Raw genomic sequence first — 17,051 nt, forward strand, 5'->3', positions numbered from 1 at the left:
ATACGGGTTTTGTCCTATCCAAAATGGGGGACAGAGAGAGCACATCTGTGAGACCCTTATGTGAAGCCATAGGCAGTAAGGGACTACACCACCGCAGCGCAAGGGAAGGCTACTGATTTCCACCTGGACAAGGGAACTCTGGACTTGCCTCCAAACCAGCCGGACTCTGCCTGCCCTGTGATCTGGTGCCCTGGACTGTGGATGCTGAAGTCTTCAGTAAAGGTAAAGAGACTGCAATCTTGTGTCCTCGTTCTTCTCTGCGCCTCTCACCATACCAGCATCTACACACCGGGAAGCCTAGGAGACATACTTCACCTCTGAAAAGGTATACCATCTAGCTGCCATAACATCACCTCAGCAGACCCCTTAAAGCAGCGTCGGTCACCCTGACCGAATACCACAGGTGGTGTCACAAACATAAACTTTATACCTTTAAAGAACTTTCCCTTTTATACGGACGTCCCGGGGCTATGGACCGGGTCAGCCACCGTGATATCCCCCAGTGAACATCAGACCCGGTACGGAGTACCCCACGGCCCTAGGGGGTTGATCCAAAATCATCCCCGCCGGTCAGAGAGCTGCCGTTCCCAAGTCAAAAGACAGCGATCAGCTATGATCAGACGCATAAAATTTACTTGACTGGTGTCAGCAGATGGGACTACAGCTCCCATCATCTGACACCTGCTGCCAGGGTGTAATCCTATTTGAAATATATCTGAAGGAATAATATCTACAGGTAGATTAGGGACAATCTTTTAATATGTTCTTTGTAACCTCAATTTTAATAATTTTAATTATATTTAGAATAAAAGTTAAATTTTATGGTTTAATAGAGAGGTATTTGTTTGGGGTTCTCCCCAATTTGGGAATATTGTATGTATCCCTCAAAACCAATTATATTCCTCACAATTTGGTTTGAAGTTCCAAAAACATTCAAGCTGTCCTGCATTCTCAATGTGCATCAGTGCAAGCATCAATATCCGTCGATATTTGAATGAATGATATGAGACCCAGGAAGACCCCACTGCTGACATAGAGACATAAAAACTAGACTGCAGTTTGCCAAAATGTACGTGAGTGTGCCAAAGTCCTTCTGGGAAAGCACCTTGTGAATAGAGCATTTTGGTAAAACACATCATTCTACTGTTTAACCAAAAATGGAATGAGGCCTACATAGAAAAGAACACAGTATCCACAGTCAAATATGGTGGAGGTGTAAAGATGTTTTGCAGATGTCTTGCTGCTTCTGCCACTGGGTGCCTTGACTGTGTGCAAGGAGTCATGAAATCTGAAGATTACAAATGGATTTTGAGTCGCATTGTAGTGCCCATTGTAAAAAAGCTGGGTTTGCTTCTCAAGTCATGGGTCCTCCAGTATGTGAATGAGCCCAAACATACTTGTAGAAGCACCCAGAAATGGATAGAAACAAAACACTGGAGAGTTCTAAAGTGGCCAGCAATGAGTCCAGATCTAAATCCCATTGAACACCTGGGAGAGATTTTAAAATTACTGTTGGGAGAAGGCACCTTTAAATATGAGAGACCCGGAGCAGTTTGCAAAAGAAGAGTGGTCCAAAGTTCCAGTTGAGAGGTGTAAGCTTGTGGTTGCAGGAAGTGATTGATGGCAGTTATTTATTCCAAAGGGTGTGCAACCAAATATTAAATTGAGGGTGCCAATAATATTGTGGTGCCAATTGTTGGGGTTTTATGTGAAATTATGTCCAATTTGTCTTTTTTTAATCTGTTTTTGTTTTTGTGTTGTTCCAAAACACACAAAGAAAATAAACATGTGTATTTTTGTACAGCCTAACTTTCTAATTTTGAATAACTTTCTAACTTTCTAATAACTTTCTAACATCCTAATTTTGTACATCCTACCAAAATATCTGTAATTGCAAAAATTTTTGGGTAGAAATGCTTCATTTTCTGGAACAATTTCCCAGGTGCCAGCACTCTCACTAGAAGTTAATTGATTGAAGCTAAGCTTGTCTAGTTGGCACATGATTACAAGTATACAAATAGCATACTGGTTATCATGTGAACGCCTGCTCAAACTGCCAATACCGGTAAGCCCTGGGCAGTATGTGCAGCGTTTTTTAATTATAACCAGAAAACAAGTAAGGCGCCTCTCACCATATTTCGAGCATATGGTGGACCATTTACACTTTGAGAAAAGGAAATCTTGACAGAATAATTAAGAACCATCTTTTAAACTTAATCATCAAAAACATTATAAATTGAAAATGGTGGGTAGGGATCCAGACAAAGAGTCACGATTTGGGGAAGGATAAGGGTGGACTGATGGATGACATGGGGAAGCAAAGGATGAGGAGTAGGGATTTTAGTTAAAGGAAGGGTACATATGATGCGACTGTGGTAGGATTCGTGATGGGATGCCATAGTCAAAATTGGCAGCCTGCAGCTCATTTAGTAGGTCCATAGAGTATGGCATGTGTTCCATGCTTCATGATTGGCCATGTGGCTGGCGACACAGTTGTCCAGAGTGTCTTTGTTGGTAGTGCTGTAGGCCAGCTAACTGGGTAGTTGGGTGCTGGCTGAGATGAAGCTGCATGAATTGCTGCTGATGGTGGTGGGATCCATGGCTGCTACTGCAAGTGATTATTTCTATCTGAAGCTTGCCACTTTTCAAGAAAATCAAACACCGCCTATAGGCAATTAGAAGCATTAGCAGCACCCAACACAATTTGGAGGGCCGCTTGGACTGATGGTGGGGAGGTGCCTTCTTTCTTTTATGATGGATAAGTCTCGATATACAGCAGAAATTCACCGTCAATTGGATGATGCATCCGTCTATAATCGACTCCTGAGGGACCCCACCACAGAGGTCTGGGGTAAAATAGAGGCCATCCTAACTAAATACTCCCACCTTGGGATTATTGACTCTAAAACCAGTGATTATCTTAGAAAGAAAAATCCAATCATACCACTGTTTTACACCCTACCTAAAATTTATAAGGATCTGTTCAATCCACCTGGCAGGCCAATTGTCGCAACAGACTCAATTCTCCCCCATTATCAATATATCTTGAAAAAATATTAACACCTATCACTCAGACCTCACCATCATTTCTCCTAGACACAGGAGAATGTTTACAGTGCATCAGACAACTACATAAGGTATCTCCTAACACGTTTTTGGTCACTTTTGATGTGAAGGATCTATATACTTCTATTCCTCACATCAATGGCATTAACTCGGTGCATCATTCCCTCACTACTGCCAGCTTACACACTGACCAAATCGACTTTTGCGTAGAACTACTCACGGTCGTTCTATATAATTTTTTTCTTTTTCAGGACACCTTCTACTTGCAGACCCATGGCCAATGTAGCACCCCCGTACGTTAACACCTATATGATGGAGTTTGAAACCTCCATTATCTACAAGCATTCTTTATACATCAACAATATGTCTCTTTGGAAATGATATATTGATGATATTTTTTGCGTTTGGGGCTGCTCATTGGAGTCCTTGCATGAGTTCTTTCTCTTTGTTAACTATGCCTGGCCAGGTATCAAGTTTACCATGAGCCATGATCTGCATGCTGTCAATTTTCTAGATACCATGGTTCTCAAGGACTCAGAGGGATTTTTGACCTCGGACATTTTCACCAAACCTACAGATAGAAATAGTACGCTACACTATCAGAGCTTCCATCCCTTCTCAATTTAGCGATCAATACCAATATCCCAATTTCAACAGGTCAAACGCATCATCCCTGACAAGATTCTATGTACCGAACGTCTCCAAGGCATGACTACTAATTTCCTTAAAAGGGGCTACCCCCTACTATCCTAGAACAATCCAAGGATCCCCCACCCAGAACACAGAAAAGGGACCCAAGCAAACGTATCCCTTTTGTACACTCCTACCACCCCTTCTCCTTCATTCTACACAAGGCTATAAGGAAACATTGGCATCTACTATCCACAGCACACCTCAATATACCTGAATTCAAGGAACCCTTTCTACCTTGCTTTAAAAGACCTCCCCACCTAAGGGACAACCTAGTTAGAGCAGACATTGGCTCTAGGGATCCATAGAAACAGCTTTTTTTTATCTAAACATAAAACCGGTTCATTTCCGTACCTTCATTGTGCTCAATTCAACAATGTACAGAAAGGTAGCACCTTTCAACACCCTAGATCAGACAAAACGTTCCACATCATAGATTTCTTCACCTGTGAATCATCTTTCATTGTATACTTGATCAAATGCCCATGCGGGTTACTCTATATTGGGGAAACTACTCAGTCAGATAGAGATAGAATCTCTAAACATAAGTCCACTATCCGCTGTAAGAATCTACTTTTGCCTATTCCTAACCATTTTCATTCCCAGGGACACTCCGTATCCCAATTAAGATACCAGGTAATTGATTTTGTGCCACCACCAAGGAGAGGTGGTGATAGGATTGCCTTATTGAAAAAAAGAGAGGCATTTTGGATCCATACATTAGAGACACTCACGCCTAAAGGTCTAAATTGCGACTATGAACTTATGGCGTTTATATAATACTAGGTTGATATTGTTGTATATCCTCACTAACTTGATCTTCTCTGTTCTTTTAGAGTCGCCTTCACTGATCCATGGACACAGCTGATGACGAGCACCGGTAAATCCTTATAAAAAGTACCCCATCACTCCGCTCTGGATAGTCACATCCCTCTGTTCGGTATATTTTATTCCACTTATTTCATATTTTTCTCCAAACATCCTTCATATGTGGGAAACACACAGACAGATAGGGTGGAACGCAAAAAACACACCAATATCCTCATTCCTCTACCGTGGCGGTGAAATGCGCACATAATCCAGAAACCTGGGCGGTATATTTAGACACATTCCGCATACTCCCGCGCTCTTCCTTGTAGCGGTGAAGCACACAGGGATGGATGGAACGCACGCACATGGCCATTACGTCACTTCCACCTCCAATCCTTGGCGGTAAGAAGCCAGCACATTGACACACACACCACACATGCAGCGCATGGAATTATCTGCTGACGATACCTACTTAGGTTAGTACCCACCACCTTTGGCCATATATACGGACATTATCTGACACTGCCTCAGTACAGCGGTGGACACCGCGACGGCAGCTATACTAAAGGTAATTGCACACACCCGTTTTCTGGTACATTGTGTCCGCTGCGACTCTTTTGCTTTGGCCTATAACTCCAATTATATACTTCTCTCAGGGGCTGCATCCACCTCACTCAGATGACATTCATTGGAGCATTATATGCACTATTGGTATGTTATAATTAACTTCCCTTACTTTTGCTCACCACTCATTCTATCTTATCTGTCTACAAACATTGCATTCCGTTCATAGGTATATTACAGCCACCTCATTTAACTTCCAACTCCCATTGTACGATATGTCATCGTTATTCACCAATTATGACTGTGCCACTATAGCTATTTTTTCTTCCACACCAGCACCACTTCACACAATTTCCTGCTGCTTTGAAAATATGTGAAAAGTTTTTCTGTATATTTTCTTGTATATACTTTGTTTATATTTTACTATGATCTTTTCTTTTTTTTTTGTCCGGCCCATGTTATTGATATGTTTTATATCTATGTATACTTTCACAGTTACTGATGAAGGTCTCCTGTTGAGACCGAAACGTTTATGATAAATAATCCACTTCTTCTTATTCCAAAGTTGAGTGTCGGGTTCTGTTTTATATATGACACATAGTAAAAGACTGATGGTGCAGGAGTATCTTTAGCTCAATATCAATGCTATCAGTGAGAGTGTTTGGACCCTTCTGAATTTTGGTCTTCAAAAATATTGGGGAAAGGGCATAGCTCGCCTGTCACACCTTGGAGGTTTTGTCATGCCCAGCATAATATGTCTTTAGCGCTGCTAGTGGTGTCCTGATGAATAAGAGCATCTGTCTGTACTGTGAAAGTGTAGACTGCCTTTGTTTCATCAATATGAACAAGTCATTAATCTCCAAGGACTTTTGCACCCAAGTCGCAGACTGAGCAAACTAGGTGATGGAGTAATTTTTAGTGTGCTGCATTAATCTTGCGTTATTGCAGTCTGTGACACCTTTGCCATGGCTGCGGTGTCTGCTGTTGCTACTGCTGCTGATGTTAAAAACTATTTTTTGAAATGTGTAGACTCCAAGTTGTGTCTCCATCTGTTGGTTTGCCTGTAGTGAAAGGGGTGTCAGAGCACCATTATTCTATTTCTACACTGTGGAAATTGATGCCATTTTAGTGGTGTGTGGCAATATTTTTTGGAAATGTGGAGACTCCAAACTAGGTCTCCTTCATGTGTCTTGCCTGTAGCGGTAGGGCTTCCAGACTGGTAGGCCAGAACTTACGGTATTTTCAGTCTCCTACTTGTGCTACTATCCTTAAATGTTTCTACAATAGTACAGTAGTAGTCTACAAAGCTGATATTCGTACCACCTGAGTGTGGCAGAGCAGAAAAGCAGTTTGAGCTGTCGCAAGAGGTATCAGGGCTCACAGCAGGCTTACACTGGTCCATCACCCACCTCGTCTTAATTTAACCTAAATTCAAACCTCTAAATGCTGGCCCAGACCCTGATACCTCCTGCATAGCCCATGGCTGACTGCTGCTGTGCCATCATTTCTACTTTGGGTCAATTGATGTCACTTTTCCTCAAGTCTGTCCCTAATTTTGGAATTGTTTGGACTCCAAGTTGGGTCTCCTTCATGTGTGTTGCCTGAATTTTGCATGACTTTCAGAGCACAAGGCCTACATCTGTCACTCGTCCACCTGTAACTGATAAATGTTTTAGCTAAAACTGCTGGTCCAAGCACTGTCCCAGGCATCCATGCTGCACAATTATACTATTTGTACTCTGGGTCAATTGATGCCACTTTTCCTGGTATCTGCCCCAATTTGAGCTGCTTTTATGGGTCGGATATGTTCTCATTATTTGACTGCATATCCTGCTATCCTAGCCTTGCTGATACAGGTGCCATGCAAGACCTGCACCACACAGAGGATCCACCTTACCATAACAGCTTATTCTCTGCAAAAAAAGAGGATCCTGCTGATGATAGGAGCTTACACTTCACAGGAGAAAGTGACTTATCCAGTGACAGTGCTGTGCACACTGTGATCTGCTGGGAATTGCTGATATGTGATGGCCAAGATACTGAGCTCCAATATCAAATATTGACAAACAAATGGCACTCACCAGGTTTTTTCAGACTTTATTGTGGCATCTTCTGCTGAAGAATGAGAACAGGGGTGCGTGAATGACGACGATCGTTTCGCGCAAGTTCGCTTCAACGGATCAAGATACTGAGCACCACTGTACAAGATATGATAATCTATCTGTAAGATGTGAAAGCTGTAGGCCATTATGGGGAAGCCAGCGAAGCAACTCAAAATAACATGAATATAAATACAAGAGGAAGGAGTAAGCAAAACACTACCAAAAGAAAATTATTTTATTAAATAAATTTACAAATAAACAAACTTCCTCTTTTGAGAAAGCGGGCACGCGAAACGCGCGTCAGGGAGTGCGGGGAGATCCTTGCCGGTCTGGATTCACTATGGGTAAGCACATTATTTAACATAGCGCTTTATTCTGGGGCAGCTGTATATGGGTGTTCACTATGTAATGATATGTTTTTGGTGATTGAAAATATAATATGGACACTAGTCTGCCGCTGCCTTTGTCTGCCCATGTCATACTATTGATCGGTTGGATCTCCTCAGGATACTGGCATTGTTTCCTCCTTATTTTATTTGTGATCCTTTGTACTTAAAGGTTAGACTTGTTTTTTTGTAATCAATATTTGATTTCACCTGAAACCATGAATTTCAGGAAATTTGACTCAAACTTGATCCTCCACAAATCGATCTGCTCATTTTTTACTTCGACTTAAGCTTAACATGTAGAATATTCTAATATTCAGAGGGTTAAAAAGTAAGGAAGTCCAAGCTCCACTAAAGAGTACATTTTGCTGCCTGCTGTAAAACACATTTTCTAGATTTAAATTATTTACTTGTTTTCGTATTATCTAATTAACACTTTGTAACTATTTATTCCTTAATTAGAATATTTTTCATTTGAAGTCTTTTGGGTCTCTACATGTAATGAAATTGACTCCTGCCTGGACATGCTGCCACTTAAATTTCAACACAGCAGTGAAAAAATATATATTTTTGTACCATGTTAGTCAGTAGGTATAAAACTATTAATGATTAATACCTTTCAATGGCTAACTGAGAAGATGGTAACAAATTGCAAGCTTTCAAGACAACTCCAGTCTCTTCATCAGGCAAAGAATAACACAAAATCTAGAGAGTCACATATTTATGCATAAGAGGGCACAGGAATAATGCAATAGATAAGACAAGAAGACAGAAGAGGCAATTTGCATATATAGATAAGACAAGTGATGTGAAGCAGAACTATCAATGAGGGAAGGGAAGCGGAAGTCATGGCAGTAAATATTGGATCAGTTGATAGATAAGTGTGAAAGTTTTATTTTCTTGCAATTGAGGTCTGGTCCATGGTTGTGATGACCACAAATGGTCTGAGGAGCACATTCCTTAGTTGATGTAGAAAGACAGAAATCCATTGGACACATTCTTTCCTGTGTCAAAGGATATCATAAGTTTGCACTCCCAAATTTTTCTGTCTCTGTGAGACTTGAAGTTACTTTTTAATACAAGTAATTTCATGTCCATGATGCTGTGATCAGGGATACAAAAATGTTTGGCCACAAGTAGATCTATTTTTTTTCTTTTTTTGTGTAGCAATGAGAATTCATCCTTGTTCTAAGTTTTTTCCCTGTCTCCCCTAGATACAGACCCCCAGTTGGACATTTACGATACGATACGATACACTTTATTGATCCCGTGGGAAATTATGGAAACGGGAGTGTTGGAACCACTGTGCCTTTATCCGAGTAGAACCTGGAGGGGCGTAACTAAAGAATAACCTGACTCGCCACTAGAGCCCCAGATTGTGGGGTTAGACTTGGCTCCAGATGGACACCAAGTGCTACACCAGGATGGACCTCGGATGCATGGCAGCTGACCGCCAAGAGGCAGGAAGCTGGGATGGCCCAAGAGGAAAGTTTAGCTGGTACAGACAGGCAAGGCATGAACACAGGAATGGCAGGTGCTGGTGGGGATGGCTGGAATATAGACTGACACTGGTAAGTGCAGGCAGCTATGGCTGGTATACAGGCAGCCACTGACAGGTGCAGGCAGGAATGGCTGGTATACAGGCAAGCACTCGCAGGTGAAATCAGGTAAGGCTGGTATACAGATGAGCATGGCAGATAGACAGGTACTGGAAGATAAACTAGACCAGGGGACCTGAGACCTAGCAACCATGCAGCTAACAAAGTTAACATGTTGCCCAGGTACCTCCCGTCTGGTGGAGGTGCCTTCAAAAATAAGTGACTCCTGGCCATTGACTGGGGACACTTCAGGGTGGTGTGCACTTTGAGAAGGATGGAGCGCGCACCCTAAAAAAGGTCCCTGGGGATCTGCAAGCTGTGCGCAGACCGCAGACAGCATCAAGAGGAGGAGGAAGTGTGGGATGGGGCAGCAGTGATGAGTGAGGGGAACATGCAGGGACTATATTTGGTATATATAACTCAGTACACTACATTAAATGTGTTGCAGCTGATAGCACCTGGTATCTTGTGGTCCTGATGTGAGTTTGGGAATTTTATCTTGTCCGTGGTCATTATAAATGGACAGGTTTTACAATTTTTCTGGTTGCAGGGAAAGGTTCCTGTAGCTGTTGTAGAAGACAGAGAGCTTCTAATAATAATGCTTCTTTGATTTGGGGGCTGCCTAAAACACAGAAGTGGGGGATCTGGAAAAATAGATTGTAATCAGGCATCATTTTGCAATAAAGATTGTAGTTTCAGCTCCTCTTAGCACCTCCAGATTTGGATTGCAGGAGACTACTACAGGCAACAGGTTTCTTTCTTGTTTAGTTTTGTGGTAATTCTCAATTGTTCTTGACCTGGTTCAAAAAGGTCTTTCTGAGGCCACCAAGGTGGTTGTTTATATCCATAGGGTGGGAACATATTTGATTGTATCTGATGGCTTGTCTGTACACTTACCTTCTGGTACAAGGACATCTCTATTTCATTGTTCTGTAGTTTAATGACAGTGTACAAAAAGTTAATTTCAGTACAGCAGTAGTTGAGTGTTAAGTTGATGGTGGGATGAAATTGATTAAATTGTTCATAGAATGCCTTTAGCTGTTGCTCAGTGTCCATCCAGATTATTAAAATATCATCAGTGTAATGATAGTAGGCCAAAGGCCTGATGGGACATGAGGACAAGAAGTCACTTTTAAGCTTGGCCATGAAAAGATTTGTGTACTGTGGAGCTATTTTACTTCCCATTGCTGTACCACTCTCCTATAGATATATGTTATTATCAAATTCAAAGTAATTGTGGGTGAGGATGAATTTTTAAGTTTGACAACATAATCAGCATCAATCCCTGAATTTTCCATGAAGACTTTGCAGTCATTTAATCCATCCTGGTGTAGGATATTAAGGTACACAGATTTAACATCCATGGTGGCCAGGATGGTTCCATCTGGTAGAGGACCTTTTGCTGCAAGTTTATTCAATAGGTCAGTTGTGTCCTGATTGTCACTGGGTCTACCTTTTACCAGGGGTTTAAGAATACACTCTACCCTTCCAGAAACTTGCTAAGTAAGAGTGCCCGCACATTAAATAATTGGACTTTCTGGGTTTCCAAATTTAGGGATTTTGGGAGGCATACAGTACTCCAAAGGAACATGCCCGCTGCCTTGGGGTCATCCTTGATTCTGACCTTTCATTCACCCCCCTACATCCGATCACTGGCTCGCTCTTCTAATTTGCATCTCAAAAACATTCCTAGAATTCGCCCTTTTCTTACTTTCGACTCTGCAAAAACTCTTACTGTCTCACTTATTCATTCTCGTCTGGACTATTGTAACTCTCTACTAATCGGCCTCCCTCTTACCAAACTCTCCCCGCTCCAATCTGTCCTGAATGCTGCTGCTAGGATCATATTTCTCACCAACCGTTACACCGATGCCTCTACCTTGTGCCAGTCATTACACTGGCTACCCATCCACTCCAGAATCCAGTACAAAACTACTACCCTCATCCACAAAGCACTCCATGGCTCAGCACCACCCTATATCTCCTCTCTGGTCTCAGTCTACCACCCTACCCGTGCCCTCCGCTCCGCTAATGACCTCAGGTTAGCATCCCACTCCCGTCTCCAAGACTTTACACGTGCTGCGCCGATTCTTTGGAATGCACGACCTAGGTTAATACGATTAATCCCCACAGTTTTAAGTGTGCCCTAAAAACTCATTTGTTCAGACTGGCCTACCGCCTCAATGCATTAACCTAACTATCCCTGTGTGGCCTATTAAAAAAAAACAAAAAAAACCCACAACATAATCAGGTTCCTCACATCATGTTCTCATTCACTTTATGCAGTTAATAGCCCTCTGTGTCTGTACTGCTACATACTTAGGCAGTTAACTGGTTCATGCAGCTTTACATGAACACCCGAGCCTTACACTATGGCCGGTCCGAATAACTAAAGCAATTGTTACCATCCACCTCTCGTGTCTCCCCTTTTCCTCATAGTTTGTAAGCTTGCGAGCAGGGCCCTCATTCCTCCTGGTATCTGTTTTGAACTGTATTTCTGTTATGCTGTAATGTCTATTGTCTGTACAAGTCCCCTCCATAATTTGTAAAGCGCTGCGGAATATGTTGGCGCTATATAAATAAAAATTATTATTATTATTATTATTATCAAGTCATAGGCTCTTTTGGATTTGTCAGGCAGACAAAATATCAACTTGTTTAGTTCCTTGTAATAGACCTGTGTAGGGTGAGACCTCAATTTTTTTGTAGTATCAGTTGTCTTTTTGCTTCCTTCATGTAGTCTGATGTATACATCATGGCTATTGCACCACCCTTGTCAGCAGGCTTAACCCTTAAGTGAAAGAGCCAATTTGATACTTAATGACCAAGCCAATTTTTACAATTCTGACCAGTGTTACTTTATGAAGTTATAGCTCAGGAACACTTTAAAGTATCCCACTGATTGTCATATTATTTTTTCGGGACATATTGAACTTCATGCTAGTGGTAAAATTTCTTCGATATAACTTGCGTTTATTTATAAAAAAATGGAAACTTAGCAAAAAATTTTTAAATTTTGCAATTTTCAAACTTTTAATGTTTGTACCCTTAAATCAGAGAGTGGTGTCACACAAAATAGTTAATAAATAACATTTCCCATTTGTCAACTTTACATCAGAACAATTTTGTAAATAATTTTTTTGTTAGGACATTATAAGGGTTAAAAGTTGACCAGCGATGTCTCATTTTTCCAACAAAATTTACCAAACCATTTTTTTAGAGACCGCCTCACATTTGAAGTGAGTTTGGGGGGATCAATATAATAGAAAATACCCAAAACTGACACCATTCTAAAAACTGCTCCTCTCAAAGTGCGCAAAACCACATTCAAGAAGTTTATTAACCCTTCAGGTGCTTCACGAGTACTTTTTCACTAAAAATGTACTTTGGAACCAAATTATTTTATTTTCACAAGTGTTTCAGGAGAAAATGAACCACAAAATTTGTTGTGCAATTTCTCCTGAGTATGTCAATACCAGCATTTCAGGGTTGAGAAGGGAGGGAGCACCGTTTGACTTTTTGAAAGCAAAATTGGCTGGAACCAATGGTGGCACCATGTCAAGTTTGGCGACCTCTGATGTACCTAAACAGTGGATCCCCCTCAATTCTAGCACCAACCATAACCCCAACACACACCTAACCCTAATCCCAACATATATAATATATTATTAATAATAACATAAGCCATAACCCTAACCACAACCCCAACCCCAACACACCCCTAACTGCAAACCCAACCCTAACTTTAGCCCAACCCTACTTTAGCCCAACCCTAACCCTAGCCCCAACCCTAACCTTAGCCCAACCCCAACTCTAGACCAACCCTAACTTTAGCCCAACCCTAACTTTAGCCTAACTCTAACCCAAATGGAAAAATGTAAGTAAATCAATTTTTTTAATTTTATTATTTTTACCTAACTAATGGGATGATAAAGGGGGGTTTGATTTACTATTTTTTCTTTTGATAACTGTGATAGACCCTATCACAGTGATCAAAATGAACCAATAGGAAAAATTTCCTATTGTTGCCGGGTGCCAGCCGGCAGATCATTTTTGGCAATTGGCACAAACAAAATAGCAAATTATTTTGATTGTCAATCATAATATTTGACACTTATTCGATTTGCATTAAATTGATTGCTCATCTCTACCAGTTATCTAACTATGCAAAACAATGAAAGACACAATCTGTGTGTTTCAGTTACTAATGACAACAAATCAATGTCAAAATTTCATATTAAATCTGCTGTTGAACAATCAAAGTTGATCTTTTTGCAATTTGGTTGCTGTTCTGACAGATTTGATGAAGGAGCCAGAGGCTTAACTTCTTTCTAACACATACATAAAAAACAGCTTAAAAAGCCATAGCCAGCTCACCAACCAGACCAGCAGGTACGGAGCACGGGAGTTCGTCCTGACCTGGACGTCCAGCAGCAGCAAATCCAATAGAAGATAGGTACTCCAGCTCCGATAAAAACGTGAAATCTTTATTGATCCAAAATGGTTAAAACAAAGATCTTTACATTCGGTGGACCAAACAGGTGTTTGTTATGGTTATGGCAACGCGTTTCAACCTGAGTCGGTCTTACTCATGCCTACTTAGACTGGAATGAAACACCAGATCTGCATCAGGACCTCCTACCGAAGTGTGCCATTCATTATACTGGGGTGTTCTTAAGTGGCATGGCCACACCAAAGGCATCATGTTTTAAATTCTTCTGCAAGCTCCTACCCTCTATAGCTATGTTCCTAAAAAAGTCAATATTTTTTTGTACTTGATCAAATAAAACACCAACTAAAGATAGAAAATACGGTATGTTGATTCATTGTCTAAAACAAAATAAATAGAGTAATTATGTAAATTAAACCCATTATATTGATTCTTATTGCATAATTTTCACTTAAGTGCGTCTTCCAGTTGATGAAATTGCAGTTCTACAGAATATATTAGTTTAACCAAGCTAGGGTCAATGTCAGACCAAAGTTTTAAAAGTAGCTCCAGCTTTAAAATCTCATCAAATCAGCCTGACATTGTGTATATATAAAAACCTGTAGGTTGATTTAAGGTGAATTAAGAAAAATGCAGCAAAATAATGAAAAAAAAAATCTGAACAGTTCCTTTGTTAAACTGTTATTTTTTCGACACTACAAATAAAACTGAGCAAATTACTTTCTAACCAATATTTTCTGTGTCCCAGGAATTCCTACATGCAATCTCTCCTTTTCCTTTCTGTCATCTGTCTGGCTGTAAGAGAACTGGCTGCAACAGGAGCCTCTCCTCCTCTGCACCCTATGCAATAGGACAAAAAACACTATCAAGTCCTTCAACCCCGCTAAAAAATGGGACTGATCAAGACATTAAGCCCTATATCCTTTGAGGGATTTAAAGTAGTTTTCTAAAACCAACAGTGAATTTCATACTAAATGTCCAACTATATGAATTAATATTCTAGCATAATAAGCTGCCTACTGTAGGGGTAGATATCCTTATTACATGTATGTGTCACTTACTGGGCTGCTTGGTGAAGTTTTGATAGAATCTCTGTTTTATCTGTAGTAGCTTTAGCACTGGTCAGACTACTGACCCATGTTTAACGCCGCCCACATCACTGATTGGCAAATTACTGTGAGCATCATCATCACACTGCCAATCAGTGGTGGGGGCGGGGTTGCACAGATTAGCTGGACTGCTGTGCATGTGAAACCTAGTCAAGCAGTGATAATTTCCTGCTGATAAAACACTGATTGTAATGAAGTTACAACACAACCTAATAAATGACACTGGAATGGGTTCTCTTGCTCTTTATTATGCTGCTCTCAGAAAAAAATGCTGACAGATTCCCTTTAACGAGCTGGAGCTCAAATTCAAAATCAGCCTCTCAAGATTTTTTTCTTTCCCCTTCAATAGAAGTTATGCCTTCTCTAATATGTTCTAGCTTTTAATGTAGCAGCCTGGCATTTACACAATCTGTGAATGTATTTTTATTTTGGACTAAATGAAGTTGTCTGTTGGACAGAGTCAGTGTGCTCTTGAACAATTTTCCTTAGTCAATCAAACAGTGGCTCAATCATTTCATTTTAATAACTTCTCTGGAGACATATGCAATTCCATATTGTAGAATATTCAGCAGTTTTATTGATGGTGTGTGTAATTGTTTCATTTTTTCCCCCTCACTGTCTGCATCATACTAGACTTTTAATCAGAGTGAACTCAAGTTTAATGAAGTAAAGTCCAGCTTCTATAGTAAACAATGAGCTAAAAATAATTGGGCTGAGACTCCCATGCACACGGCATTATGCCTCTGGCATTTTCCTGAAAACAGTGCTTAATTGCTTTGCTGATGTTGTTAAGTGGTCCTAGGAGGATCTAGAAGCAAAGATGTCCATGCGCCGTAGATAGAGTATGAGGTCCTTTCTTATAAAAGCAAATAACTGATTCAGGTCTATGTGCTTTACGGTAAATTCTGTATGTATTACTCTATGAAGTAAACCTAACAATATTTATAAGTAAGAGCCCTATTGATGAAACCAGAAGATGATGAATGCAAAATTCTCCAAAGTTGGTTTAAATTGAATATTTGCTGTATTCATTCATTTATACACAGAAATTATTAAGACCTGCATATGCATTTAGTGCACTAAATAATGGGAAACTCTTACATAAATGCTGTCATATCAGAGGAGACATAATTATGTATTTTCTTGTGATAAAATATTTAGCATAATCTGTATTTTAATAATTTAAGTCCCTGTTCTTTTTTTCTTTTTTTTTGCTTTAGAGTCCAGTAGTTGGTTCTACTGAATGACTGACAGCTATATAGAAAAAGCACATAAGTACAAAAAGAAAGAACAAAATTTTAACTCAATAAAATTGAAGTTATGCAGAATATTTTCTTACAAAATACAGAATATTTGCTGTGTTCTTTAATTTATATAATATGACTTGCATGTGCATTTAGTGCACTAAATAGCGGGAAACCATCACATAAATGCAGTCATATCAGAGGTGAAAAAGCTATATAGTGTATTTTGATAACATATTTAGTATAACCTGTATTTTATTAATTTAAATCCCTGTTTGTTTTTTTCTTTTTGCTTAGGAGTCCAGTAGGCAATTCTGCTAAGAGACTGAAAGCTATACAGATGACCACATGTGTACAGAAAGAAGGAAAAGGGTTTAAATTGATTAAAATACAAGTTACATAGAATATTTTCTTATAAAAGACTAAATATTTGCTGTGTTCATTAACCTATATAATTAATAGGACCTGCATATGCATTTAGTGCACTAAATAATGGGAAAACGTCACAAAAATGCAGTCATATCAAAAGTGACAAAATTATATTTTGTCTTGCGATAACATATTTAGTATAATCTGTATTTTATTCATTTTAATACCTGTTTGTTTGATTTTTTCATTTTGCTTTGGAGTCCAGTAGGTGGTTCTACCAAGTGACTGACAGCTATTCAGACGACCACCTAAGTACAGAAGGAAAGAACAGGGTTTTAAATGAATAAGATACAAGTAATACAGAATCTTTTCTTATAATATTGTATATCATTAGGCTTAGTTTCTCATGCTCTAATAGGCTTAGAGATCAGACACCATGTTCAATTGTTGCCTTTGAAGAGAGTATCAATGTCCATGCAGCCAATGAAAGACCTGTTGAGCTGAGTACCAAGCTGTGACAATTCCAGGCCCTCCATGTTTGAATGGGTTGTCCGCCACTTATGTGAATCATTGAACTGGACTACTAGATTTCTACTGCAGTGGCCTTAATAGTTCTTTAACTTAAATCACTCATGCAGGTTTATGGAAGATGTAGATTTTTAA

This window comes from Ranitomeya imitator, chromosome 9 (assembly GCF_032444005.1).
Source record: "Ranitomeya imitator isolate aRanImi1 chromosome 9, aRanImi1.pri, whole genome shotgun sequence".
NCBI lineage: Eukaryota > Metazoa > Chordata > Amphibia > Anura > Dendrobatidae > Ranitomeya > Ranitomeya imitator.